This window comes from Siphateles boraxobius, unplaced genomic scaffold, assembly GCF_051911475.1.
Source record: "Siphateles boraxobius isolate OS27281-9 unplaced genomic scaffold, OSU_SipBor_1 94, whole genome shotgun sequence".
Classification (NCBI taxonomy): domain Eukaryota; kingdom Metazoa; phylum Chordata; class Actinopteri; order Cypriniformes; family Leuciscidae; genus Siphateles; species Siphateles boraxobius.
In genome coordinates this window covers 94109-121912 of record NW_027509224.1, presented here as the reverse complement: position 1 = coordinate 121912, position 27804 = coordinate 94109, and the positions used below count along the sequence as shown (strand labels likewise).

At 47.4% G+C, this 27804-nt stretch overlaps 1 long non-coding RNA gene across 1 annotated transcript; it reads left to right on the top strand.

Moving 5' to 3' along the window:
- The first annotated feature begins 9147 nt into the window (after window positions 1-9147).
- LOC143733275 (uncharacterized) lies at window positions 9148-26560 on the top strand. The gene is made up of 3 exons (XR_013201309.1): window positions 9148-9200; window positions 26342-26404; window positions 26524-26560. It is a non-coding gene; the product is annotated as an uncharacterized LOC143733275 (long non-coding RNA).
- The last annotated feature ends 1244 nt before the right edge of the window (window positions 26561-27804 follow it).

Sequence of the window (27804 nt, the reverse complement as noted above, 5' to 3'; positions counted from 1 at the left end):
GTTTTTCAAATGAGCCTATATTGACTTTTTATTTTAATCCTTGTTACATGAATTTTGTCAGGATACAGGCACAGAGGCGGAGGTAAGTGAAAGCAAACGTGAGTTTATTTACAGTGATATATGTGCAGAGACAAAGTTCATGTGCAGGTGCGTTGACGATCACGTCGTGCAGAGGATCCCAGGTGAGCAGACCCTTCTTCAGAGAGTTGGACGTGGGCAGACAATGTCCAGTGATACGAATACTTTTCTGTTTCAGATCCAGGGAGGAACAGGGAGATCTCGGTGGACACGTGGAGCACTTGGATTCAAATGGCAGGACTCGAGAAACAGGGAACCAGACTGGAATACTGGAGACAGCAAGACAGGGAGACAAAGGTGAGTATATTCAGGGGTGAGTATAGTTACGTGATGGATCTTCGTTGGCAGACTTGGAAACTTCGGGAAATCGTGGGTAACGGTCTTCTCCTGTTGGAGGCTTGACAATGACTGGGGTGTGCGTGAGTGTTTTATAGGGCTGGGTAACGAGGTGACTGATTGTGAACAGGTGTGACTGGTTAATATTCCGGGGAGAGTGACCTTTGAGTGGTGGATGGGAATGAATCTGATTGATTCCTGACACTACCCCCTCCTCCAGCGTCCGCGCCAGCGGACCTAGGACCCCGACGTCGTGGGGGTCTACCTCGAGGTCGAGGAGCAGGTTTGTCAGGGTGTTGTTCGTGGAAGGCAGTGAGTAGCATGGGATCAAGGATGTCCTTACGAGGTATCCAACACCTCTCTTCCGGTCCATAATTTTCCCAGTCAACCAGATACTCGAGTAGACCACCCCGACGTCGGGAGTCCAGGATCTCTCTTACAGCGAAGATGGATTCTGTTTCAATGGGGAGTACCGGAGGATTTTCATCTTGTGCTAGATCTGTAGAGGGGACTGGAACAGGTGAGTGATGGGGCTTCAGGAGGGAAACATGGAATGAGGGGTGGATGCGGTAGTGACTTGGCAGACGGAGCTGGTAGGTAACTGGATTGATTTGTCTTGTTATGGGAAACGGACCGATGTATCTTGGACTTAACTTGCGACAAGGTAGTCTCAACCGGATATCTTTTGTTGAGAGCCAAACCAATTGTCCAGGTTCGTATATTTTGGGGGTGTTGCTTCGGTGAGCGTCTGCAAAGTGACTGTGGCGGTTTATGGCTTGTTGGAGGTGATGGTGAGCTTGGTTCCATATTCTCTCACTGTCCCGGAACCAGGCGTTAACTGCTGGGACTTCTGAGGGTTCCCCGGACCACGGGAATAGTGGAGGTTGGTAACCCAGAATGCATTGGAACGGAGTCAGGTTGGTGGAGGTTTGTCTAAGGGAATTTTGGGCATACTCTGCCCACACGAGGTAACGACTCCAGAGGTGCTGATTGGCATGGCAGAAAGTTCGGAGGAAACGGCTGACGTCCTGGATTTTTCGTTCTGCCTGACCATTAGCCTGTGGGTGATACCCTGAAGTGAGACTTATGGTGACATTCATCAGTGCAAAGAAGGCTCGCCAAACTTTTGAAATGAATTGAGGCCCCCTATCTGATACAATGTCCTCTGGGAGGCCGAAATTCCGGAAGACATGTTCCATTAAAAGTTCTGCGGTTGCAAATGCTGTGGGTAAGTTTCTCAGGGGAATCAGCTTACACGCTTTCGAAAAGCGGTCGACGGCCACCAGGATGCAGGTGTTCTCTTCGGAGGGTGGAAGATCAGTCACAAAATCCACCCCAATATGCGACCAGGGTCTTTGGGGAACGGGTAGAGGCATGAGTTTTCCTGCGGGCAAATGACGAGGGTTTTTGTTCATTGCACATAGGATGCACCCCTGGATGAATGATTTGACGTCTCGGAGCATGTTGGGCCACCAGTAGCAGTTTTGGAGAGTGGAGCAGGTTTTGGTGACTCCTGGGTGACCCGTACCAACGGAGGAGTGCGCTGAGGAGATAAGTGATATACGGAATTCATCGGGTACGTAGATTTTCCCAGCTGGGCATTCCGTAGGACTGGGTTGGTTTCGAGACAATTCCATCAGTTGTTCGTTTAAGTCCCACTGAATGGGATTGACAAAGATTTTCTCTGGCAAGATGTTCTCGGGTTCTTCATGGTGAGTTTCAGGAGCATGGAGACGAGACAGAGCATCCGCTCGGACGTTCTTGGAGCCTGGACGATAGGAGATTTGGAAGTGAAATCGAGTGAAGAAAAGCGCCCATCTAGCCTGGCGTGGATTGAGTAGTTTTGCTTCTTTCAGATACTGGAGGTTCTTATGGTCGGTGAGAACCAGGAACGGGTGTTTGGCGCCCTCCAACCAGTGTCGCCATTCTTCAAGCGCAAGTTTTACCGCCAGGAGTTCCCGATTGCCGATATCATAGTTTACTTCGGCGGGTGATAACTTGTGGGAGAAGAACGCACATGGCATAGGTTTGGGTGACAAATTGAAATACTGAGACAACACTGCTCCTACTCCAGTGGTGGAGGCATCGACTTCTACGATGAACATCTCTTCGGGATTAGGATGTCGGAGTAGAGGGGCAGTGGTGAAGGCGGTTTTCAAAGACTGGAATGCGTGGTCGGCTTCCTCAGTCCAGAGCAGCGTTTTTGGCTTTCCCTTTAGGAGTGACGTTAGAGGAGCTGTTAGCAGGCTGTACTGGTGAACGAACCTCCGATAAAAGTTGGCAAAGCCAAGGAATCTTTGCAATTCTTTTACCGTCTGTGGGGTTGGCCAGGAAGTGATCGCCTTGGTCTTGCGATCGTCCATCTGTACTCCTCTTTCACTGAGTTGATAGCCTAGGAATTCGACTGAAGTTTGGTGAAATGAGCATTTTTCTGCTTTTAGGAACAAAGAGAACTCACGTAGCCGTTGGAGGACTAAGGAGACGTGTCGTTGGTGTTCCACTGGATCCTTGGAATAGATTAAAATGTCATCGATGTAGATTATTACGAATCGGTTCAGATAATCTCGGAATACCTCGTCCATAAAGCTTTGAAAGATGGAAGGAGCGTTGACCAGTCCATACGGCATAACCAAATATTCGTAGTGGCCAGCAGGGGTGATGAACGCGGTTTTCCATTCGTCGCCTTCTTGAATTCGGATGAGGTTATATGCGCTCCTCAAGTCCAGTTTAGTGAACATCTTGGCCTCACGCAGTTGCTTCAGTGAGGAAGGAACCAACGGTAGTGGATAGCTGAACTTCACGGTTATTCTGTTCAGGGTTCGATAGTCGATACAAGGACGTAGTCCGCCATCCTTCTTAGGAACAAAGAAAAAGCTGGCAGCAGCAGGTGACGTGGAGGAACGGATATACCCCTGTTTCAGAGCCTCTTCAATGTACTGTTGCATGGCTTTCTGTTCGGGAATAGACAGGGAGTAGATTCGTCCCTTAGGAATGGGTTCTCCTGGAACAAGGTCGATCGCACAATCCCAAGCTCGATGAGGGGGTAATTTAGCAGCCTCGACAGGATTGAACACATCAGCAAACGAGGAATAACAGGTAGGTATAGAAACGGACAGACTCTCAGTGGGGCTTTCGATGGAGGTTGAGTTTACTGGGACAATGTTAGGTGCATCAACGATGGATGTGGTCGCCAACTCGGCAGTTCTGGATGCACACTTACACCCCCAGTTCAGGATCTTACCAGATGACCAGTTGATATTGGGTTGATGTCGAATAAGCCATGGGCGACCCAGAATTAGATCAGTCTGACTGTTCTCTAATATGAAAGGTTCAAAAAGTTCGTGATGTGTATTTTCGACACCCAGGATGATGGGTTTAATCTGAGCTGTGACATACCCCTTATTTATGGTTTCACCCGTCACTGCATGGATGGAGTATGGTCTGGCGGTGGCTGATTTCTCGAGCTGGAGTTTTTGGCAGAGCCGTTCGGAAATGAAGTTACCTGCCGACCCGGAGTCCACTATGGCTGTGGCAGAAACATGGAAAGTCGTGGATTTTAAGATCACTGAAATAGTTAGTGGGGCTGATACCGAATCGGCCGTAAAGACAGAACTCACAAGCATTCTGGGGGGTCGAGTCGGACATGACTGACGAAAGTGTCCTCCCATTCCACAATACAAACATAACCTGAGTTCACGGCGCCGGGCACGTTCCGCTGGTGACAGTCGGTAAGTATCCAATTGCATCTTTTCTCCATCTGCTTCGGGCGGAGCTTCCGTGGGATACTGAGAATTACTAGTGGTTCGGCGATTTTCTAGATAACAGCCCTGAGATCGTTGATGCACACGGAGAGCTTGTTGGATAAATTTTTCAACACCCAGACTGTCATCATATATCGCCATTTGCAGACGGAGAGCAGGATTCAGACCACGTCGGTAAACAGAAATGAGCGCCTTCTCGTTCCACCCACTTGCAGAGGCTAAAGTGCGAAATTCCAACGAATACTCAGAAACCGATCTTCGACCTTGGTATAGTTGCAGTAGCTTGTCACTGGTGGAAGAATCATCAACTGGTCGTCCGAAAACTTCTTTAAAATGGTCTACAAACCCTTGTACCGATGAGGTTGTAGTGGACTCCTGTAACCACATGGTTTCAGCCCATCTCAAAGCAGCCCCGGATAACTGTTGGATGATAAAAGCGATTTTCGATCTTTCTGTGGGATATAACTGATTTTGCTGTTCCAGAGCGAGCGAACACTGAAGCAGGAACCCGTTGCAATCCTCCGCCCGTCCGGAGAATGGCGCTGGACGTGATGCTTGGTTAGCGAAGCATATCATCGAAGAAGTGGAGTCTGCGGAAGTGCTGAGCGTAGACTGACCGGAATTTTGAACAGCGGCTGTAGACTGTACAGGGTTATCACCATGGCGTTTAGCTTCCATCGCGCTGTTTCACTTTTCTGTTCTGGTCAAGCCTTCTGTCAGGATACAGGCACAGAGGCGGAGGTAAGTGAAAGCAAACGTGAGTTTATTTACAGTGATATATGTGCAGAGACAAAGTGCAGGTGCGTTGACGATCACGTCGTGCAGAGGATCCCAGGTGAGCAGACCCTTCTTCAGAGAGTTGGACGTGGGTAGACAATGTCCAGTGATACGAATACTTTTCTGTTTCAGATCCAGGGAGGAACAGGGAGATCTCGGTGGACACGTGGAGCACTTGGATTCAAATGGCAGGACTCGGGAAACAGGGAACCAGACTGGAATACTGGAGACAGCAAGACAGGGAGACAAAGGTGAGTATATTCAGGGGTGAGTATAGTTACGTGATGGATCTTCGTTGGCAGACTTGGAAACTTTGGGAAATCGTGGGTAACGGTCTTCTCCTGTTGGAGGCTTGACAATGACTGGGGTGTGCGTGAGTGTTTTATAGGGCTGGGTAACGAGGTGACTGATTGTGAACAGGTGTGACTGGTTAATATTCCGGGGAGAGTGACCTTTGAGTGGTGGATGGGAATGAATCTGATTGATTCCTGACAAATTTACTATAGTGATAACAATACATTAACTGATAGTATGAGTTGTTAAGTAATACCTAGTACATTACACTGTCGTGTAAGGATGGATTAAAATAAAACAATTATAATAATATTTATATGATGACAACTCTCAAAGTATGTGGCATGGTAATGGATATGGAAATGCTGATATGTGCGATATTGGTGAAATAGATCTGCTAAACCGCTGCTTCTGCTGCTGTTGTTATTGCTGCTGTTGGTTTATTGGTGTTGCTGTTATTAGTGTTGCTGCTTCTGCTGAGGATGTTATTGCTGTTATTGCTGCTGCTATTATTACTGTTGCTGCTGCTGTTATTGCTGCTGCTGTTGTTGGTTATTGGTGTTGTTGCTGCTGATGATGATATTGCTGCTGTTGGTTATTGGTGTTGCTGTTATTAGTGTTGCTGCTTCTGCTGAGGATGTTATTGCTGTTATTGCTGCTGCTATTATTACTGTTGCTGCTGCTGTTATTGCTGCTGCTGTTGTTGGTTATTGGTGTTGTTGCTGCTGATGATGATATTGCTGCTGTTGGTTATTGGTGTTGCTGTTATTAGTGTTGCTGCTTCTGCTGAGGATGTTATTGCTGTTATTGCTGCTGCTATTATTACTGTTGCTGCTGCTGTTATTGCTGCTGCTGTTGTTGGTTATTGGTGTTGTTGCTGCTGATGATGATATTGCTGCTGTTGGTTATTGGTGTTGCTGTTATTAGTGTTGCTGCTTCTGCTGAGGATGTTATTGCTGTTATTGCTGCTGCTATTATTACTGTTGCTGCTGCTGTTATTGCTGCTGCTGTTGTTGGTTATTGGTGTTGTTGCTGCTGATGATGATATTGCTGCTGTTGGTTATTGGTGTTGCTGTTATTAGTGTTGCTGCTTCTGCTGAGGATGTTATTGCTGTTATTGCTGCTGCTATTATTACTGTTGCTGCTGCTGTTATTGCTGCTGCTATTATTACTGTGGCTGCTGCTGCTTTTATTGCTGCTGCTCTTGTTGGTTATTGTTGTTGTTGCTGCTGATGATCATATTGCTGCTGCTGCTGTCGGTTATTGGTGTTGCTGTTATTGCTGTTCCTGCTGCTGATGTTATTGCTGCTGTTATTATTGCTGTTGCTGCTGCTGTTATTGTGGTTGCTGTTGCTATTGCTACTGCTGTTGTTTGTTATTGCTGTTGCTGCTGCTGTTATTGCTGCTGCTGTTGGTTATTGTTGTTGTTGCTGCTGATGATGATATTGCTGCTGCTACTGTTATTGCTGCTGTTATTGCTGCTGATGATGACATTGCTGCTGCTGCTGCTGTTGGTTATTGCTGCTGCTTTTATTGCTGCTGCTGCTGCTGCAGACAACATACTGGACTTGCTATTGCCAATGCATTCACAAATAGCATAAATGAATTACCCGTAGCAGATCTATACAGGTGGATCTGGGGAAGGTGGAGGATTTCTGAAAGCGAGCTGCAACTGCTACAGCGAATGGTGACCAAGTATTTGAAGGTTGAGCAAGCAAGCTCATTGGCTACTGATACAGCGGGAACCAAATCAGTTGTGCCCTATAGAGGATGATGTGATTGCAAGCAGATTGAGTTAAGGACCCATCAGCCTGTGCCATCTTGAGTTTCATGACAGAACTTTGTATAGGTACATTTTAAACTATCATTTTACTGCATAAACTACTTTTACTGAAATAGAACATTAAAAGCATGATAATTTACCACTTGCTATGTATACACATGCAGTGACTGTGTACTGTAGTCAAGTGCAGAAACAGAGAAAGTGAATAGATGAAGTTTCCCACCCTCATCAACTTGCTTTGGGTCATTACCTTGCACCTGACAGCTCAGAGGTCACCAAAGGTCAAATGTTGAGGGTCAGCCAGGCAGTTAACCTCCCTGCAAATCTGGCTTTCTACCCGTGAAAGCTGTCACCCCCACAAAATGGCACAGGTGTCGAGAGCTGAGGAGGAAAGCAAGATTTACAGTGAATAATGTTTATCTCATGCAAACTCTGAATGGACTGTGGGAAGTGCTTTGTTCTTCCTAATTCGGTACTCGTTTCTCCTGCTTTTAGTAATCCATTAAAGCATACTCACAGTCTTTCTCCTCTTCCTCATGTTTTCTCTAATTGTCTATCTGAGTGTCTGTACCTGACCAGCATATGGGCTCTTTCAACATGGATGAGTGTTTCTCTGTGTCTGTATGTTCCCACTAGAGTGTTTGTTTCTGGCAGCATGAGGCTCTAAAAGTGTGTTTACTGTGATCTATATCTCTGCCCTCTCAATAACTCCTTTTTTTAACTCCAGACAAGTGCTCTTGGCCTTTGCCTCTCCTCTCTCTCTCGCTCTGTCTACCTATCTTTCTCTGTACAACTACAACATCTATTGTCAGTTACATTAAAAAGTCATTTGCCGGCAGGGACCTCAAGCCTAGGGAGCTGTCGGAGCAATCGTGCCTAGACTTGATCAAATAGATGTTGTTGGTTAAAGCCCAGCAGGACCCGCCAGGGGTGTTCTCCAAATACTCTTCTGAGGATCCCGAGAAAAAGAGAGGAATGGAGAAAGAAGGAAGAAGCTTCTCTCTCTTTCCCTGATTTGTAGCACTAGAAAGATATAAGGAAACACTGACAGACTCTCTTTCAACACATGTGAAAAGTGTTTGTTTATGTGTGGGCTCTGGAAAACATCTCTGCACAGAAAAGAAAAATGTGTTCTCGTTTTCCTCCTCTTTTGTTGCCTCTTTTTCTTGTTTCTTTGTTACCTTTGGTCACTTTTGGCTTTGACTCCAAGACATGCTCATATAAACAGGAAGAAGGCGCAATGACCCAATGGGGCCTCTGCTATGCAAATGCTCTCTCACACACACACACACACACACACACACACACACACACACACACACACACACACACACACACACACACACACACACACACACACACACACACACACACACACACATTTGCAGAGTCACGCTGACATGTTTGAGTCAAGTCTTACAGTAAAATATATTTTTTTAGCGCTAAATACAGTGAATCTGAAATTGTCACATTAAAGCAGTTAACCATTGATATTTCTCACAAGGCTTGGAGAGTTTCCATATCTATCACCTCCAGCCACAAATTAAGTGGAATTTGCAAGTAAAACTTGATAAATTAGTTTAAAATGCACAGGAAAGTAAGTGATAGGGTAAATGATAGATTACGATCCTAAAAAGAGAAGTCACAGTACATTACAGACCTCTATTTAACGCACGTGTATTGTATGGAAATTCAATTAATAATAAAAATACAATATATAGTATATTAATTATTTTATTAAAATAGCAATTTAATAGCAAAATTGCCTTTTTCAGGATTTTCTTAACAGAAAGTCTGAAGATCGGTATGTTTTAAATTGAAATCTTTCTATTAAGATATATTTTTAAATGTAATGTATTCCTGTGATCAAAGCTGAATGTCAGCATCATTACTCCAGTCTTCTGTTTCATGATCATTCAGAAGTCATTCTAATATGCTGATTTACTGCTCAAGAAACATTTCTTTTCATTATCAACGTTGAGTGTGCTGCTTCATAATTTTGTGGAAACCACAATATTGTCCCCCCATCATTTAATGCATCCTTGCTGAGTAAAAGTACTCATTTATTTATTCCTTTTGTGGCAACTGAGCACCCATCTTGCTACACAACCGACAGCAGGACAGCGGGGGAACTTTTGCACGCCTCGGGCCCCTGTGTCTGCGTTTGTGAGGTAGCTATCCGCATGCTTGCTCCTCTCTTTTCCTAAATAGAATGAGCTTGAAAAAGACGGATAAACAGAACAGACAAGTCAAGCTCTGATACTCTGTCCTCATGTGACCCTGAGCTCTCTTGTATACCAAGTGTCTAATTCCTAAATCCAGCACACACAGTAAGTGCTGTTGATATAAAGTGATACTGGAACTCTAGGAGAGTCTATGCTTGCTAGTCTCGTGTAGCCAGATTTTTGACTATCAGCATAAAGTCTGGTCCACATTGCAGCTAATTCTGGTCAAGAACTAGCCATTTAAACAGGAAGAGACCATCTGACTTGCATGTAAAGTGGCCAACCAGAAATACTATTATTTTTATTGAGTAACAACTATTTTAATTGTAAACATTTATATTTTGCGGTCCTTAGTCCTACAAGTAATTTCAGTAGCACTTTCTATGAAAACCATGCTTATAATGAATTATAGCTCAATTTATACTTATTTATAAGTATTACTAATTTATAAACACTCATTAAGACATATACTGCATTATAAGAACATTTAGTTACATTTATATTATTTTTTATAATTACTTATAAGTTATGCATTTTCTTTTTCAATGTGCATGCTCATAAACCATTATACACTGATTTATAAGTATAAATTAGTCAGTCGATTGGTTGACTTTCAGATTAATTTATGTCAAATAAGTTAAATTATTGTTATTAATAGCCGTGTTATTCTTATAAAAAATTACTACGGGTGATAATACAGTTACTAAGCTCTATAAATGCATCATCGATGGCTTTAAGTAAAGTGAAACATAGGATGCGATTTTCCTAAAGCAAATGTTAAGAGATCACGAAGCTGTCCTCATAATACATTTTAAGTTGTTTACTTGTAATTTTAACTAATAAACAATAATTCCTGTAGTAAAATTATGAAAAAACTAAAAAAACAGAAATCATTGTGTAACAGTTCATTGTTATTGGAAGAAGGCGAACATTTAAACACTTTAGTAATGAAATAAACAAATACAAAATGAAAGTAAAGACATCAGCCCCTCACGGACGACTGCTGTCACATTTAACAAAACACAACATAAATCCAGGCCTGGTCTCTCTCGATCTCGGTAACACTTTAGAATACGGTTCCTTCGTTAATGAATAACTACACAACAACCAATGAGTAACACAATATTAACAATCTAGTAACTATTATTAACTAACAAGAAACTCTGATTAACGAACTAGTAAGTAATAGCGCACAGATGAAAGTGGTAGTTCACTATTAACTAATCAATAACTATTTTTTAATGCTTCCCAGAGAACTACTGAAAAGTTTATTAACAATCTAGTAACTACTATTAACTAAAAATAAACTCTGATTAACAAATTAGGAAGTAATAGTGCACATATGAAAGTGGTAATTCATACTTCTATGGGAATTACTAATTATTTGGATCCGTATTCTAAAGTGAAGATCATGGGAACTAACTAGTATTGACTCAAGTGTTACTACATGATCTATTAATGATTTGTGCAACCAAACACAAAAGTCATTTCAAACGTTTGAGATTTTTGGTGAACTTTAGTATACTTTTAGAAAATTTCTTTAGAAGTATAGTAACACTTGAGTCATTACTAGTTAGTTACCATGATCTTCACTTTAGAATACGGATCCAAATAATTAGTAATTCCCATAGAAGTATGAAGTAAAAGTTGAGTCATTACTAGTTTGTTCCCATGATTCTTACAGTTAATAATGAAAAGCCAATAAAGTGTAGAATCTTCTCACTCACAAGATACACACACACACACACACACACACACAAACACACACACACACACACACACACACATGTATATATATATATATATATATATATATATATATATATATATATATATATATATATATATATATATGAGCTAGGAGACATACATAAAAACATATTTTTTTTGTGAGGTAAGTTAAATAATAAATTCACTCTATATGGTATTTGGATGGCTGATGACTCAATATGTTCCAGTTGTCACCGTGACACTAGTGATTCAATGCCATTCCAGAGAAATGCCGGAAAATTGGCCACAGGACAAGTAAGGTCCAGACTACCGTATATAAAATCCATTTCTTTAAAATTATTCAGTTGATAAATAGACAGCATGGGCCAATTATTAACAGTCTGTTGTGCTATTACATATTGATAATGTAAACAACCTTGTGTATTCGTTTACGGTAGCAGTTCAAATGTTAATGTAATGCTAGTCATTTATCCTGCATTGGTTATTGATTAGTTTTGTATGAATTATTAATTTTTTCAGTAGTTATCTGGGAAGCATAAAAAAATATAGTAGTTATTGAAGTACCACTTTCATCTGTGCGCTATTACTTACTAGTTCGTTAATCAGAGTTTCTTGTTAGTTAATAATAGTTACTAGATTGTTAATATTGTGTTACTCATTGGTTCTTGTGTAGTTGTTCATTAACGAAGGAACCGTATTCTAAAGTGTTACCTCGATCTCCACTGTCGTCGCTCCTCCGTGAGAGACACGAGGCCGGTGCGTCCCGCAGGAGTCACTCATCAGTAATCACGGCACCGGCCTCGCGCCGTTCTCTCGCGGCCCTCGACCTCGTCCTGTTCGCCACACATTAATACATATAGTTTATGTTACATACTAGCAAAACACAGCAACAATATTAAAAAAATATATATTTAAAAAAAATTCAAACTGCTATAAGCAATGCCTGTCACGATACCACACACAGGAAACAGGGGTAGATCCAATAGCAGTTTATTCGGGTAATCCAAAATCATAAAACCAGTCCAGGCAGGGGTCAAAACCAAAAGGCAATCCATAAACAAGAATCAAAACAATAAAAGGCAAGAACACAGACCTCCAAAGTGGTGTGACGAATAACAACGACTCCGTGACAAACACTAAAACAGACAGGGTATATATACACTCAAACTAACAAGGTGATGGGAAACAGCTGAGTGCAATGAACTGATGAGTGACAGACAGAATGCTGGGAAATGAAGTCAAACGTGAAAGACACCGTGAGAACGAGGACCTCTAGTGGCAACCCAGGGAACACAAACCAGACACTGTGACATAACCCCCCCTCTACGGAGCGGCTACCAGACGCTCCAAGACCCACAAAAAACAAACAAAACAAGAGACCAGGAGGGAGGTGGAACGGTGGAGGATCAGGGGGAGGGATGGGGGGCCAGGTCCATGGAAGGGAACAGAAACAGGGGGTGATGGTTTAGCCGGCGGCCAGGGCGAAGCAGACGGTCCATCGGGCGGCCAGGGCGAAGCAGACAGTCCATCGGGCGGCCAGGTCGAAGCAGACAGTCCATCGGGCGGCCAGGTCGAAGCAGACAGTCCATCGGGTGGCCAGGGCGAAGCAGACAGTCCATCGGGCGGCCAGGGCGAAGCAGACAGTTCATCGGGCGGCCAGGGCGAAGCTGACAGTCCATCGGGCGGCCAGGGCGAAGCTGACAGTCCATCGGGCGGCCAGGGCGAAGCTGACAGTCCATCGGGCGGCCAGGGCGAAGCTGACAGTCCATCGGGCGGCCAGGGCGAAGCTGACAGTCCATCGGGCGGCCAGGGCGAAGCTGACAGTCCATCGGGCGGCCAGGGCGAAGCTGACAGTCCATCGGGCGGCCAGGGCGAAGCTGACAGTCCATCGGGCGGCCAGGGCGAAGCTGACAGTCCATCGGGCGGCCAGGGCGAAGCAGACGACCCCTCGGGCGACCAGGGCGGTGAAGACCCCTCGGGCGACCAGGGCGGTGAAGACCCCTCGGGCGGCCAGGGCGGTGAAGACCCCTCGGGCGGCCAGGGCAGTGAAGACCCCTCGGGCGGCCAGGGCGGTGAAGACCCCTCGGGCGGCCAGGGCGGTGAAGACCCCTCGGGCGGCCAGGGCGGTGAAGACCCCTCGGGCGGCCAGGGCGGTGAAGACCCCTCGGGCGGCCAGGGCGGTGAAGACCCCTCGGGCGGCCAGGGCGGTGAAGACCCCTCGGGCGGCCAGGGCGGTGAAGACCCCTCGGGCGGCCAGGGCGGTGAAGACCCCTCGGGCGGCCAGGGCGGTGAAGACCCCTCGGGCGGCTCCGGCTCAGGAGCAGACACTGGCTCCGGCTCAGGAACAGACACTGGCTCCGGCTCAGGAACAGACACTGGCTCCGGCTCAGGAGCAGACACTGGCTCCGGCTCAGGAGCAGACACTGGCTCCGGCTCAGGAGCAGACACTGGCTCCGGCTCAGGAGCAGACACTGGCTCCGGCTCAGGAACAGACACTGGCTCCGGCTCAGGAACAGACACTGGCTCCGGCTCAGGAACAGACACTGGCTCCGGCTCAGGAACAGACACTGGCTCCGGCTCAGGAACAGACACTGGCTCCGGCTCAGGAACAGACACTGGCTCCGGCTCAGGAACAGACACTGGCTCCGGCTCAGGAACAGACACTGGCTCCGGCTCAGGAACAGACACTGGCTCCGGCTCAGGAACAGACACTGGCTCCGGCTCAGGAACACACACTGGCTCCGGCTCAGGAACACACACTGGCTCCGGCTCAGGAACAGACACCAAAACTGTAACAGCCACAAGAACAGACACAAACACAGAAACAAACACTGGTTCAGGAACAGGCGCTGGCTCTGGCTCAGGTACAGCAGACACAGGCTCCGGCTCTGGAACAGGCATTGGCTCTGGCTCCGGCTCAGGTACAGCAGACACAGGCTCCGGCTCTGGAACAGGCACTGGCTCTGGCTCTGGAACAGCAGACACTGGCTCCGGCTCTGGAACAGCAGACACTGGCTCAGGCTCAGGAACAGCAGACACTTGACTCGGGACCACTGGACTCGGGACCACCGGCACTGGGACCACCGGAACTGAGACCACCGGACTCGGGACCACCGGGTTGTTGGGGAGATACGAGGCCCTTCTCCTCCTCCTCCGTCCTTGATGGCGAGCTGCAGCCTCAGTACTAGACGGGACCAGGGGCGAGGACTTTGGACTGGACAGGACCAGTGGTGAGGAGGACCTTGGGCTGGACGAAACCAGTGGCGAGGGCTTTAAGATGGACGGGACCAGCGGCGAAGATCTTGTGCTGGGCGGAACCAGCGGCGAGGATCTTGAGTTGGACGGGACCAGTGGTGAGGACCTTGTGGTAGATGAGCCCCACGATGATGACTTTGTGCGGGGTGGAACCAGCGGTGAGAATCTTGTACTGGACCAGTCCGGCGGCTCCGGATCAGAAGAATGGAAAGGCGGAGGATGGTGTCGTGGAATTTGTCGACCACCTCCTCCCCTGCAACCTCCCCGAGTTCCGGAGAACTTTGCCAGACGAGTCCCCAGAAACGACTCACCATCTCTGATGGACGAGTTCGCTGAAGCCTTAGCCGCCGCTGCTTCCTCAGTCTGCTGGGCCCATAAGCCAAAACATTGAAAAATGTTTAGTCGAGGCGCTTCCTCCCCGACCTGCGAACCTCCTCTCTGTGGTCCCCTTCCTTCCCCATACACAGGAGAAGGGTTATGGAATCCCGAACTGCTGGATCTATTCATCGTGACGGAGTCGTTCTGTCACGATACCACACACAGGAAACAGGGGTAGATCCAATAGCAGTTTATTCGGGTAATCCAAAATCATAAAACCAGTCCAGGCAGGGGTCAAAACCAAAAGGCAATCCATAAACAAGAATCAAAACAATAAAAGGCAAGAACACAGACCTCCAAAGTGGTGTGACGAATAACAACGACTCCGTGACAAACACTAAAACAGACAGGGTATATATACACTCAAACTAACAAGGTGATGGGAAACAGCTGAGTGCAATGAACTGATGAGTGACAGACAGAATGCTGGGAAATGAAGTCAAACGTGAAAGACACCGTGAGAACGAGGACCTCTAGTGGCAACCCAGGGAACACAAACCAGACACTGTGACAATGCCTTGAGGAGATATACTTATAGAACATTAATGCTGGTAAATAAGTATAATGGGGCTATAATTCATTCAAGCATGGGCTTCATTGAAAGTGTTACCGCAATTTCTTTCTACTGGACTTGGGACCATCTGACTTGGACTGCACTGAGCCCACTGGACTTGGAAGTGCTGAGGCCACCGGACTTGGAAGCATTGGGACCACTGGACTTTGAAGTGATGAGGCCACCGGACTTGGAAGCATTGGGACCACTGGACTTGGGACCACCGGACCAGGAAGCGCCTGAGACCACTGGACTTAGGACCACTGGACTTGGATGCGCTGAGCACACTGGATTTGAAAGGGCTGAGCCCATTGGACTTGGAAGCATTGGGACCACTGGACTTGGAAGTGATGAGGCCACCGGACTTGGAAGCATTGGGACCACTGGACTTGGGACCACCGGACCAGGAAGCGCCTGAGACCACTGGACTTAGGACCACTGGACTTGGATGCGCTGAGCACACTGGATTTGAAAGGGCTGAGCCCATTGGACTTGGAAGAATTGGGACCACTGGACTTGGGACCACCGGACCAGGAAGCGCCTGAGACCACTGGACTTAGGACCACTGGACTTGGATGCACTGAGCACACTGGATTTGAAAGGGCTGAGCCCATTGGACTTGGAAGCATTGGGACAACTGGACTTGGGACCATCGGACTTGGATGCACTGAGCCCACTGGACTTTACATTTACATTTACATTTATTCATTTAGCTGACGCTTTTATCCAAAGCGACTTACAATTGCTATATATGTCAGAGGTCGCACGCCTCTGGAGCAACTTAAGTGTCTTCCTCAGGGACACATTGGTGTCTCTCAGCGGATTCGAACCCGGGTCTCTCACACCAAAGGCATGTGTCTTATCTACTGGGCCATCACCACCCCAAAATTCTCACTTTGAAGCACTGGAACCACTGGACATGGAAGCATTGAGACCACTGGAATTGGGACCACCAGACTTGGAGGTGCTAAAGCCACCGAACTTGAGACCACTGGACATGGAAGTGCTGAGTACATTGGAGTTGGAAGCATTGAGACGACCAGACTTGGGACCCCTGGACTTGGAATCACTGAGCTCACCGGACTGGAAAGCATTGAAACCACCAGACTTGGAAGTGTTGGGCACACTGGACTTGAAAGGGCTGAGACCACCGAACTTTGGACCACAACTGTTACAGCCATTGCAGGTAAATTCAGTGATGGACCAAGTTTCTGCTGGAGCTTGGGACGTATAGAAGTTGTGACAGAAATTATGTGAATTTTGATTTCCCTTGTTAAGGCTCATTCAAACTACATGAGCTTATTGATGCAATGCAATATGCAATGATGCAATACTCCTGGTCTGAGGCTTCCGTAAATATTTAGTTTATATTGTAAAGTAATGTTTCAACTAAATGTAATGTCGCAGTGCAAACATTTTTAGTAGTTTGTATTTTGTATTTTAGTGCTCCTTTATGTCACAACTAGGTTAAGATGTGACTTTCACACAAAATAGTTGCTGTTATTCTACAAATTCAATGTGGTCACATGCATTTTCAACTACCTATGAGTATGTTTTAAGTGGCTGTAATGGCGTCTCTTGTATCACTATGCTCTCTCGTTCTTCTCACATAATAAAGCAATTCAAATAAATATTTCACATTTTATTTAATTATTTATTTGGTAAGTAGCTGTGTAATAAGCAGGATAATGTACAGCCAGTCAATCAGTCAGTCATAATCGCATCACATTGGGGTTCTAATCACCCTGTCAGAGTTTATTTTGCAATAATAACATTGACTGCATTAGCCAGCTATATTCTAGTATATGTATAGCCTAGGCTAATGTACTTAGATTTCCATCTGTCATTCTTAACTCTGTTGCATATCAAAGTTACAAAAAAACATTTAGCAGATTCTCCTGAGCATGTTGAGTGTATGTGTAGAGTTTACAGTTTAATAGATTAATCAACAGCATATGTGATAGTAATATGAAGGATTATAATCTTGTGTGAGCTAAACCAGCTTGTGGTGTTTGCTACATCCTGTTTGGGCCAATTATGCTCCAATCAGTTCCGGATGTGAAGGGGGACACCCGTGTGCTGAAGCTGTAAGACCTCTAATCTCACATTCAGAGAGAAAGAGAGTGCGTTTTACGGAGCTTTGTTCTTCCTGCCTCACAGGAAGTGAGCTGGATTGCCCTTCAGTGAAAGTGTGTGTGTGTGTGTGTGTGTGTGTGTGTGTGTGTGTGTGTGTGTCCTGGTACGTTATGTGGACAAAATATCCCCTTAAAGATGACATCTTCTGAAATCATTGTCCTAATTTTTTGGTCCCCATGAGGACAGCTCAACAGCTTCTAAATCATAGTGAGATATTTTTTGAATATATAAAAATGCAGAAAGTTTTTTTTTTTATGGGTAAACAGTTATACAGTTTGTACAGTATAAAAATAATTGTGTCTATGGAAAGTCCACATAAAACATGGAAACCCAATGTGTGTGTGTGTGTGTGTGTGTGTGTGTGTGTGTGTGTGTGTGTGTGTGTGTGTGTGTGTGTGTGTGTGTGTGTGTGTGTGTGTGTGTGTGTGTGTGTGTGTGTGTGTGTAGCTGCCCTGGAGTGAGCAGCACAGAAGATAGGAAGTAAAAAAGAGAAAGGTTCAAAATGAAATAATATTGAACTCAGCAGTATTCAAAAAAGAAAATGCTGTTAAGTTTTGATATGTTACGTTTTCAGAAATAGCTCTAGGCTGCCCACATAGAAATATGGAGAAGGAGAACGTTAAAGAAAGGCTAAACCTATGATCTATCCATCTTCCCCCGGCCTGCTTCCTCCTTTTATTCCCTCCTCATCATCCCATTCCTTCATTCTATTATCTCCGGGCTGGTGAATGAAAGCACGTCATGGGCCGCAGGAACAGAATCATGGGAGATCTGTGTTTATGGTCTGCAGGGTCTGATTAGTGGGTGAACATGACATAAGCTTTCTGACATTCACCTTTCTCCTGACTTCTTCATCTACACATTTATTCATGCAGGGATTTTTTTATTTTCCTCAAACCATTTTCAGAGCCACGCAGGATGGGTTCAGTCTATGGTAGTTTAAATGTTGCCCTGGGCGTCTCACATGAATTGTTAGACCCTTATCAGGAGCGCAAAAGAAACATGAAGATAGAGAGCATCTTCTTCCTGGTATTTTCTTTTTAGAAAGCAATGAAGTCAAATTGTAGGAAAATATCAAAAAAAAATTCTGATGGCGGTCAACTTTTATCCAGCATTAGGAATCATGCTCATAAAAGTATCTGCTCATAAAGTAGTTCCTCGTAAAATTAGTCTTTAATGTACATGACGTAACTGGAGTGCATGATTTTATTATTCGAGAAAATGTTCTTCTCTGAAGGCGTTTCTTGTGCAAGCAGGGTTTAAACTAATTTCAATCCCATCACAGAAACTGAGGATGGGGAAATGTGAATTGTTATTAAAGAGCTTGTTATGTGGCAACACCTATCATTGCACTGCTCACTTACACCAACTTCAAGAAATTATCAGTGAACTCTCAGAAAAAAAGAAAAAAATCTGGAAACATGCAGTTCCACTCTGTGTATTTTTAAGTGGTAAGAGGAAGCTTTGACTTTCTGAGAACATTGATCAACAGCAAAATTGAAGTTTATTTGTGATGATAAAGAGATGCAGATGTGATTTCAATCGAGGGAGACACAAAGGTAAATATTATTACAATTGTAAATAACTTAAAAATATACATATATAAAAGTATATTGTGAAAACTAGGGGGAAGGAGGAAGGAGCGATTGAATTCTGGTTCGGACTAAGCAATTGAATCAAGTGTGAAATCACCTTTACTTAGCTATATTTTGGGAATTAACTGAATTTTGTGGAATCCTTATATGGAAAAACAATTCCATATAATTCCAAAAGGTGTACTCCAGACCGGACAATGAGCTGGGGTGAAGTGTGTGTATAAGTAGTGTAGGTAATAAGGGTAATGATGAGGTGCAGGTGTGTGTGTGATCATGAACGACATGCAGATGGGAACCAAGGAGAGTGATGGGAGATGAAGTGCATAGCTGTGACAATTGGGATCACTTTCGGAACGATTTTTTTCCAAGCTGTTGAACGATAAAACACTGGATTCTGATTGGCTGTCATGCTAATTTAAGGGGTCACGCATTTAAAATAGCAGACGACATAGTGAGGAAGTTAATCGCAGAGGACCAGAAAAATTTACAACTGTTTGACAAGTCAAGCCCCTTTTCAAGAAAATGTATATGGAAAACAATCGTTCATACCCTCTGAACAAATGGTGAGAAGTATTACCTCAGGTATCCAGCGCTCGTTTCGACAACATTGTCTTGCTTTGAAGTTGCGGTGAAAAAGACTAGATGTTGTTTTTATTCCACTATATTGATTACATCAGCTTCACTCAAAACATTGCATACTGAGGATATCTGCTGGTTAAAGAACACCAAAAACATTTTGAAACCGCACCGCGCGAGCATAGACTAAACAGACCGTTATCGATCGTTGGTGTGGAGGTAATTATACATAGTTATCATTATAGTTATCTTCTTGGTGTGAACGGTCCTTATTTGTTCTTTATATTTGTTAAACAATAATGATGTACTAAAAATGGAAAAGTTCTCTTACGAGAGGTTCTCTCGTATTGCGTAAGTTTAGCTTACGCTACGGGAAAGATTCATCTTCTCGAGATACTGAAGCCAAAAAATTATCCTTAATTTTGTATTCCTTGTCAACGCAGTGCAGCAGCTAGCAGACCTAGAGCAGGCAATCTCGCGTGCTCATTGGCTGCCCTGCGGGCAACTGCTGCAGCCTACCAGTGAGCCCGGCGTGACGTCACGCCCAATGAAGGGCGCTCGCGCCTTCATAGCGTCACAGCCCGCCAGAATGGGCGTGGCTTAGCGTATAACACTAGGGGCTGTAGGCTGACTTCCCTGGTTTTCGTCGACTGAAGCGAGCTCTTCGCATCGCTGGATCTGAGAGAAGCCACCGCCGCCGTCGAACAGCGGACAGCCAGCTTAGGAGAGCGCTGAGGAAGCCGGCCGTCTTCGCCACCTTCAGCCATCCGTGCGAGCTACGCTATCCGGCGACGTATCCTTTACCTTGCTAAAACCTATTCTAAAACCTATTCTAAAAGAGCAGCGAGTGTCTTTTTCTAAGACGCCTCGCACTTCCGGCTGTGAAGCGCTTCCGCTGTCGACCCTGCGGTCTCGACTCGAAGCCTTCAACACCCCCCGCCTCTCCTCACCGACGCGCAGCTGCCGCTCACGAGCCTCACTGCCGTCGCATCTGAGAATGAGGCCGAGGGACACGTACGAGCACGCGGCTAGCTCTCTTTACGTTACAAGAGAGCTACCCCGCCCTCGTGTCCCCGTTCGCGCGTCATGCAGAGCCCTCTCGAGCTCTCTGCATGACCCGGACGGGCCTCATCTGTGTTACATGTAGGTCCCGTGCCCACTACTCGTGCGCGTGCCCCTCGTACAAACACTGTTCCAGTTCTGCTCGACCACCGAGCACGCGGCTAGCTCTCTTTACATTACAAGAGAGCTACCCCGCCCTCGCGTCCCCGTTCGCGCGTCATGCAGAGCCCTCTCGAGCTCTCTGCATGACCCGGACGGGCTTGCGCGCCGCCGTCGAAATGTCTCGCCATGTCAGTCCCCTTAGATAAGGATACTGCAGTGGTGTATTTGGCAGCCAACGAGCCGGTAAAGCAACCCGCTCGCCTGCACACATCCGCCGTTCTCACGGCGACCCAGAGAAATCTCAAGTGAGTATAATGTCAGATTAAGAATGTAAGTTACGTGCCCGCTCACGAGCGCTCACGCTTAACTTACTAACAGACACAACGCCTCCGAAAAGACGTGCGTGTTTAAGTTTATTCCCTGTCAGTCCCCTTCAAACAGGCTACTGCAGTGGTTCAATTAGCAGCCAACGAGCCGGTTTGTTGACCCTCCCGCCTGCACACAAACGCCGTTTTCACGGCGACCCAGAAAAATCTCAAAAAGAGTATTTAATGTCTGGTCCGGCTCATGCCGTCGGTGTTGTAAGTGTAATGAAAGTGCCCACGCCCCAGTGTTCACCACTACACATAAGCACTCCGAACCTCGCAGAGCACACTCTCATGAAGCGCAGAAAAGCCGCTCGAGTGTTGAATGTAAGAAATGTGTCCACAAGTCTGTGCCCACTATCTGCCCGCTCTGTTACACGATCAAGAAAGCAGGTTATGAATGTAAGTCTCGTGCCCGCCAGAGTGCGTTCACGCTTGCTAACACAAACCTCCCCCCGGGCTCCGCCCGCGCGTTTAAGTGTTATCACAAAACGCAAAGCATTAATAAAACGCTCCCCATCCATTATGATCGGGGCGTCAAATACACTTGTAAGTCTAGTGCCCGCGCTCACGCTTACAGGAAGCTTTTCCGCCCGGAGCGCTGCTCGCGCGTCAAAGAGTGAAAAAAGAATGTTCCCCATCCCTTATGATTGGGACATCTCACATAAATCAGCCGGTCTCGGCTTTCAGCGAGCAGCCATTGCCCAGAACCGAGAGCGCGCGCGCCGCGCTTTCGGCTCCGGGTCAGTTTCACAAAAGAAAGCAGGTTATGGATGTAAGTCTCGTGCCCGCCAGAGTGCGTTCACGCTTGCTAGCACAAACCTCCCCCCGGGCTCCGCCCCCGCGTTTTTAAGTGTTATCACAAAACGCAGGGCATTAATAAAGCGCTCCCCATCCATTATGATCGGGGCGTCAAATACACTTGTAAGTCTCGTGCACGCGCACACGCGCTCACGCTTACAGGAAGCTTTTCAGCCCGGAGCGCTGCTCGCGCGTCAAAAAAAAAAAAAAAAAGAATGTTCCCCATCCCTTATGATTGGGACATCTCATATAAATCAGCCGGTCTCGGCTTTCAGCGAGCAGCCATTGCCCAGAACCGAGAGCGCGCGCGCCGCGCTTTCGGCTCCGGTTCAGTTTCACAAAAGAAAGCAGGTTATGAATGTAAGTCTCGTGCCCGCCTGAGAGCGTTCACACTTGCTAAACACTAACCTCCCCCCGGTCTCCGCCCGCGCGTTTAAGTGTTATCACAAAACGCAGGGCAATACACTTGTAAGTCTCGTGCCCGCACACACGCGCTCACGCTTACAGGAAGCTTTCCCGCCCGGAGCGCTGCTCGCGCGTCAAAAAAAATGACAAAAGACTGTTCCCCATCCCTTATGATTGGGACATCTCACATAAATCAGCCGGTTTCGGCTTTTCAGCGAGCAGCCATTGCCCAGAACCGAGAGCGCGTGCACCGCACTTTTCGGCTCCGGTTCAGTTTCACAAGCCCGCAAATGGCGGCGGTCTGAACCCGGAGGCCATTCGCCCCCTAGCGGCTCACATAGCTGCGTTGGAAACTATCCCAGGGTTTTCAGAATGGGTGTTGAGCACAATAAAGCAGGGCTATACACTTAAATTCATTTGCCGTCCCCCGCGCTTTCAAGCCCGGACCGCGACGATAGTGAATGCGGAAGTAGCACACCTACTTCACGCAGAAATAGCAAAGCTGCTGTGCAAAGGGGCTATAGAAAAGGTACCACCTTCTCTGAGCGAGTCAGGCTTTTACAGCCGATATTTTCTCGTACCCAAGAAGGACGGAGCCTTCAGACCTATCCTAGATCTGAGACATTTGAACTAAATGCTTGCGAAAAGACCGTTCAAAATGCTTACGACCAGGAAAATCCTCGCGCACGTTCGCCCGAGGGACTGGTTTATTTCTCTAGATCTGAAGGATGCCTATTTTCAGATTCAGATAGTACCCCGTCACAGGCAATTTTTGAGATTCGCCTTCGATGGTCAGGTATATCATTACACCGTCCTGCCGTTCGGCCTGTCCCTGGCACCCTGTACATTTACAAAGTGCATGGACGCGGCGCTCGCCCCCCTGAGAAGTCAGGGGCTGCGAATAATGAACTATCTGGACGATTGGCTGATATTGGCACAGTCAGAGACAGAACTGCTATCTCACAGAACAGTGCTTCTCAGTCATCTGGAAAGCTTGGGTCTCACGGTCAACTGGACCAAGAGCTCATTACTGCCCAGCCAGTCAATTTCCTTTTAGGAATAGCACTGGACTCGGTGACCATGACGGCTCGTTTATCGACACAGCGCGCGCGCCGTGTTCACCACCTAGCCGCATCTTTCCAGAAGGGCAGCTTCCTCCCTTTGAAAACATTTCAAAGGATGTTGGGCTGTATGGCATCAGCTGCAGCGGTGCTCCAGCTGGGCCTACTGCGCATGCGCCCGCTCCAACGCTGGTTGAATGCTCGCGTGTCCCGCCGGGTGTCTGGCGGCCAGAAAATCAGAGTGACTCAGGCCTGCATAGCAGCTCTGCAGCCCTGGTTAGTGGCCGACTGGTACCAGCAGGGAGTAATGATGGGAACCATCTCTTATCGTAAAGTCATCTCGACAGACGCGTCCAACTCGGGTTGGGGCGCACTGTTCGAGGGCAGACCGGCCTTTGGCCAGTGGTCAGACCAGGAGAAGGGTTTTCACATAAACTGTCTGGAAATGATAGCGGTCGAGAACGCGCTGAAGTGCTTCCTCCCGTTCATACAGGACCAGCATGTTCTTGTCCGCTCGGACAACATGTCTGTGGTATCCTATGTAAACCGTCAGGGCGGTGTCAGATCCAGAAATCTCTGCAATCTGACGGAACGCCTCCTTATTTGGTCTCAGATGCACCTGCGCTCGCTGAGGGCGGCGCATGTGCCTGGCCATTTGAACGACGGCCCAGACAAACCGACCAGGGACAATGTTCCCCCAGGGGAATGGTCCCTGCACCCCAAACGGTCCAGAAACTGTGGCGCCTATTCGGCAGAGCGGAAGTCGACCTATTTGTGTCAAAAGACACGCTCAATGCCCGACGGTCTGTTCGAAGGACGAGGACGCGCTGGCCCAAGTTGGCCCAGCCTCCCGCTATATGCTTTCCCTCCGGTCTCTCTGTTGCCACAGGTGATCAAGAGAATCAGGGAAACGCGCCACTCGGTGCTCCTCATAGCCCCGCGTTGGGAGAATCAGATTTGGTTCCCGGAACTAGCAGGGCTGTCACATACAGCTCCGTGGCCGAATCCGGTGAGGGCAGATCTCCTCTCTCAGGCTCGCGGCACGATCTGGCATCCCAATCCAGAGCGCTGGTCTCTGCATGCATGGTTGATCAACGGGTACTCGTTGCCCTGCCAGAAGGAGTGATGAACACGATCACGCAGTCTAGAGCCCCTTCCACGAGAAGGCTCTACGCGTCTAAATGGTCGGTTTTCTCTGGATGGTGCACCGACAGAGGTCTGGACCCGCGGACATGCGGGGTGGCGCATCTGCTCACCTTCCTACAAGAGCTGTTGGATAAGGGAAGGTCCCCATCCACGCTCAATGTATACGTGGCGGCCGTGGCAGCGTTCGCAGAATCGACGCACGGCCAGTCATTGGGAAGACACGAGTTGGCCATCCGCTTCCTTAGAGGAGCTAGAAGGATGAATCCGCCACGCCCCCCGTCGGTTCCCATGTGGGATCTTTCATTTGTCCTCGAGGCCCTGAAAGCTTTTCCATTTGAACCACTAGACACCGTGGGGTTGAAATATCTATCACTGAAAACCGTGATGTGAATCTCCTCTGCCCTGTCAGAGCGCTGAGGTTTTACATTACGCGCTCCGCCTCCTTCAGGCGTTCGGAACAGCTTTTTTGTTTCGTTTGGTGGGCGCACCAAGGGTCTCGCCTCCTCGAAACAGAGCCTGTCCAGATGGATAGTAGACGCTATAGCGGCCGCTTACGTGTCAAAAGGTCTGCAATGCCCTCTGGGCATCAGGGCTCATTCCACGAGAGGCGTGGCCTCTTCGTGGGCATGGTCCAGTGGAATTTCTATCCATGACATATGTGTAGCGGCGGGCTGGAGCTCCCCGTCTACCTTTGTCAGGTTTTATAACCTAGAAGTTCCTGCCTTGCAGGCTAAACTGTTGTCAGTCTGAAGGAGAGGTGTATTCTGCCCAGATCTCCTGCTCAGATCACTCTCACATGACTCAGCTCTCCTGGTTGAGCTGCACTAAGTAGGGTATGTGCCATGTGCCTATACAGACCGGCGCGCTGCTCTGTATTCCTTATGTGTGCTTATGTACAAGTGATGGCCCGCGTGGCTGGCCACCTTATTTTTTCCACTTATGGGGTTCCCCTGAAAGCTCGGGGTCTCATGTGGATGCTTGGCGCGCACGGCGTTGACAAAGTGTTCCCGTAGCGTAAGCTAAACTTACGCAATACGAGAGAACCTCTCGTAAGAGAACGATACTCGGTTACTAACGTAACCTCGGTTCTCTCTAGAGAGGGAACGAGTATTGCGTAACCGGCCGTGCTCGCGCCACGAGCGACTTCGCTTCAGTCGACGAAAACCAGGGAAGTCAGCCTACAGCCCCTAGTGTTATACGCTAAGCCACGCCCATTCTGGCGTGCTGTGACGCTATGAAGGCGCGAGCGCCCTTCATTGGGCGTGACGTCACGCCGGGCTCACTGGTAGGCTGCAGCAGTTGCCCGCAGGGCAGCCAATGAGCACGCGAGATGGCCTGCTCTAGGTCTGCTAGCTGCTGCACTGCGTTGACAAGGAATACAAAATTAAGGATCATTTTTTGGCTTCAGTATCTCGAGAAGATGAATCTTTCCCGTAGCGTAAGCTAAACTTACGCAATACTCGTTCCCTCTCTAGAGAGAACGGAGGTTACGTTAGCAACCGAGTATTGTTTTCCTTTATGTTTTTCGTGTACAGATTTCTATAACTCGCACCCACAAATGTTTTGGGAGTTGAGCTCGCCTGTTTTCAGCACTTTTGCGTACAGATGACAACCTTGTCAAAACAATCCCCGTTCACATGGATCTACGAAAATGACTAAAACTTTTATTCATGCAAGGCCAGTAGATGGCGATTTCTCTTGTAAAGAAACTACGTATATATAGACTGAACACGTAATACGCATGCTCATCACGTTGCCGTTTTCACAAAGATTTACACAAAGATTTACACAAAGATTATAACAGTATAGTTTTCTAAAACTTGCACTTTGTTTGCAAGGACTTAGTCGCATAAATGAATGGCTGAAAGGCATAAACAGTGTTGTGTAAACGCCTCCTTAGTCTGTTTCATCTTGTTTTCAGGTTTGTTCGCCGATGCGAGAGTTGCCCACGTGTGTCACGGATCGAACAGGAGTCAGACTGGTGGTAAGTGAAGTAGTTTATTTAACAGGTTTTGCAGAAGCTGTCCGAGATATGGTGAGTATATAGACAGATGATAGTTGATTGGTAACTTAACTGAAGATTAACTAGAGTCTCTGTTGCAGATGCAGGTGAAAGATCCCAGGCACGGGTGCAGACGGATGGCTGAAGACTGAGGAAGAGTTCTGAGGGCAAGGCTTGCATGAAGTCCAGAGGAAGGCAGGTAAGTAGAGGGTAAGTAGCATGACAGAGTCTGTGAGTCATGTATTGACGAGACCAGACAAAGAGTGAGTGCAGGGGAGCTGAATATAAAGGGAGATGTGATGATGGGGTGCAGGTGATGGTGATTAGAACTCGGGTGACAATGAACGAGTGGGTGGAGTGAGTTAATGAGTGGGAGGAGTGGATGAAGCTGGTGGAATCCTGACAGTACCCCCCTCCTCCGAGGCGCCTCTGGATGAGTAAGGCTGGATCCAAGATGTCCTCGCGAGGAACCCACGACCACTCCTCTGGGCCATAGTCCTCCCAGTCGACCAGGTACTCTAGCCTTGGACCTCGACGCCATGAGTCCAAGATGGTGCGGACCTGGTAGATGGGTTCTTCCATGATGGGAACCGGAAGAGGAGGTACGTCGGCTGGAACAGATTCAGTGGAAGGAGGAGTGACAGGTTCAGTGAAGGGTTTGATGGTTGAGGATGGTTGAGTCTGTAGGTGATGTCGTTCAGCTGCCTCTGTACGGTGAATGGACCAATGTATCGAGGACTCAGCTTACGGCAAGGCAGGCGGAGGCGAATGTCCCGGGTCGACAGCTACACCTTCTGACCTGGCTGATATTGCGGAGGTTCCGAGCGCCGACGATCAGTTTAATCCTTATGCCTCTGCACTGCCTGCTGGAGATACACGTGAGCCGAGTCCCATACACTCTTGCTCTGATGGAACCAGTAATCGACAGCTGGAATCTCTGAGGGCTCACCCGACCAAGGGAAGAGAGGAGGTTGAAAACCCAGGACACACTGGAAGGGGGTGAGCCCAGTGGTAGACTGCCGAAGGGAGTTCTGGGCGTATTCAGCCCAGGGAAAGAACTGGCTCCAGCTGTCCTGGTACTGGTGGTAGTAGGTCCTCAGGTACCGTCCAATCTCCTGGATCTTCCGCTCAGTCTGGCCATTAGTCTGAGGGTGGTATCCAGAAGACAAGCTGACCGCAACCCCGATGAGTCTGAAAAGCAGTTGGAAGTCCTGGTAATGGAATCAGCTTGCAGGCCTTAGAAAACCGATCCACAACAACGAAGATGCAAGTGTGGTTGCTGGATCGGGGCAGGTCAGTCATGAAGTCCACCCCAATATGAGACCACGGTCGCTGAGGGATTGGAAGTGGCACGAGCTTGTCCTCCGGGAGTCTTCTGGGGG